At 32.5% G+C, this 2424-nt stretch overlaps 1 long non-coding RNA gene across 1 annotated transcript; it reads right to left on the reverse strand.

Moving 5' to 3' along the window:
- Positions 1-408: 408 nt before the first annotated feature.
- On the reverse strand, positions 409-1076 carry LOC117123752. Its single transcript, XR_004447884.1, has 2 exons — positions 922-1076; positions 409-588 (listed from the first exon to the last, which is right to left on the reverse strand). It is a non-coding gene; the product is annotated as an uncharacterized LOC117123752 (long non-coding RNA).
- Between the last annotated feature and the right edge of the window lie 1348 nt (positions 1077-2424).

Here is a 2424-nt window from a genome sequence, read left to right on the forward strand (position 1 = left end):
AAAGAGGATGCAGGACATTCATGGTGAACACTGCAGTGTTAATAAGTGTGAACAGTATGTTTTTGTTTTTTTTGGGGGGGTCCAATGGGACATAGTACAATGTACTATATTCCTCAGATCACCTATGTCTGCAATTTGAATGATAGCAACCAGTCAATAAAATAGCAACATTTCAGCAAGCATACAAAAGGTATCAGGTCACAGAAAACAGCTGATGTTAAGCATGGCAGGTTTCATTACTGAAATGTTACTGTTGCCATACCGATGACCATGTTTGAATTTAAATTAAAAATACATACTTAATCTGTTCAATAACATGCTATTTATAAGCTGTGAAATAGATTAATAATCATGTTAATGAAGAAACAGAATAGACAATGTAACTCACCAACTATCGCATTGATTTGATTGGTCCAACACTGGCCGATCTTTGTCCTCCTTTTTTAAGCGTTGGCCGGTTACCAACCCAGCTGCAAGTTCACTAGTAGTAAACATGCTGGTCATTGCAGCACAAGTGAGCCTTTCTGCATTAGGGCTTCGAAGAAGCTGGATAATTGTCCCTGGCGAAAGGAATGAATCTAACGTATCCTGAAAAGTTAAGCATTCTTAAAATTATAATCAATGTACTGCACTTAAGATATAAACAATCTTTACATTGTTGTTCTCTTTATTATTCTGTTTAATTCATCATCTAATATGCACATCATAAGAGAAAAGAATTTTCAATACTGTACAGTGAATCATACATGTTCAACCAGCTTCTGTTCTTAAAATAGTGGAACCCAGCATAAGCATAAAAGGGACATTTTCTGAAGCAAAGCCTATAGGAAATCCCCCTGTTAGTAGTAGACAACATTTAAATTAAAGGGCACTAATACAGATTGAATGTAAAAAAAAACAGTATAAAAACCCAGAACTTACATTGTTACTGTTAGACATAGGCGACATCTGTTTTGCCTTGTCCGTGGATTCCAGTGTTGTGCAAACAGGCTTACAACTGCTGTCTGCACATTGGGCCTTTTGCTGTACAGTTAAGTTTTGATTGACTGCATCAACAACTGCATCTCTAAGGTGTTTGTATAGGACTAAAAAAATGTTGATTTAGCAAATGGTGTTATTCACAGGGCTGGAAAAAGTGCGCGACCAGCGGTCGGAGGCATTTTAGGCAAAATAAAATTCATAAATATAATTAAATTTTATATTTTTGCTTGCTCCAAACCACTAAATGTACTACTGTTTGGCTAAAATAGTGTAAAAATAATATTTGGTCCTGGAGGCATTTGATCAAGATACTTTTCGTGGTCGGAGGCACAAAAATATTTTTCCCCAGCCCGGTTATTCAATAAGGTTCAATTACGTGTGACATACACATGGTCTAAAATTCATAAACCACCTTTCCTATTTAAACTCCCTTTGTCAAAACAAAGACAATTTTCAACTTCTTAAAAGGAAAGAAATTACAGTGTCCATGTACCCTCAAAATGTCCCAATTTATTGAAAATTGTAGGTTTCATATGGAAAAGGGGACACCAAAACATAAAATTCAAGATAATAATGCCACTATGAAAACTTAATACTACAGTATTCTTCATTTTATATATGATTTCTATTGCAAAAGTATACAGTTGTGTATCATTTAACCTGTTTCTTTTTCAGAGTAAAACATCTTAAGTTAAATGAGCAGGAGATCTCCTCATTGGGTACAGTATATTAAGCTGAAAGAAAATACACAGGTAGTATTAACACAAATTATTAAAACAAACAGGCCCATGATGCTGTAAACCTACCTCTTTCTTTTGTCTTTTGACAGTGTGGATTTCAGCATCACTGTTCGATGAACTATCATCATCTTGAGGCCGCAGACTAACCTTATCTTTCCTTTCCGAGGAATTCAAATATTCTGTTTCTTTGGCTTCTAAAGCAGATTTCTTACCTGTTTGAAGAAAATTAGAAGTATTTTTATAAATGGATATTAATCTTTCAATTCAATGAAGTTACAGTATTAGTTATTAAATTGATGAATGATTATTAGTTAGTAATTACAGAACCCACCCCTTATTAACCTTTATTTGTTATTAAAATAATTATGCTTTTGCTGTATTACTTGGTTAACTTAATTTAACTAAGAAAAATAGCAACACTTTCGTTTTTATAAGTTGTTAAATACGTTTAAAACTACTGTATATGGGCAATTTCATAGTGCATTAGGATATAAAATTAATATTTTGGTATATTTCAAAAACAACTAAGTTAAATGGAATTGTTAGACAGAATCCATTTATTGGAAAATTCTAAATTCATGTTATTTTACAAAATCTAATAGGTTCTATTATCATATTTACGGGTAAAAATCATGAATTTTAAAATAAAAATTAATATTTTTTGATTTTCAAAAATTAGGTTAATTTATGTGATTCCGCTACC

The sequence above is a fragment of the Anneissia japonica genome, unplaced genomic scaffold, assembly GCF_011630105.1.
Source record: "Anneissia japonica isolate Jap-2015-1 unplaced genomic scaffold, ASM1163010v1 scaffold5298_len5011_cov249, whole genome shotgun sequence".
Classification (NCBI taxonomy): Eukaryota; Metazoa; Echinodermata; class Crinoidea; order Comatulida; family Comatulidae; genus Anneissia; species Anneissia japonica.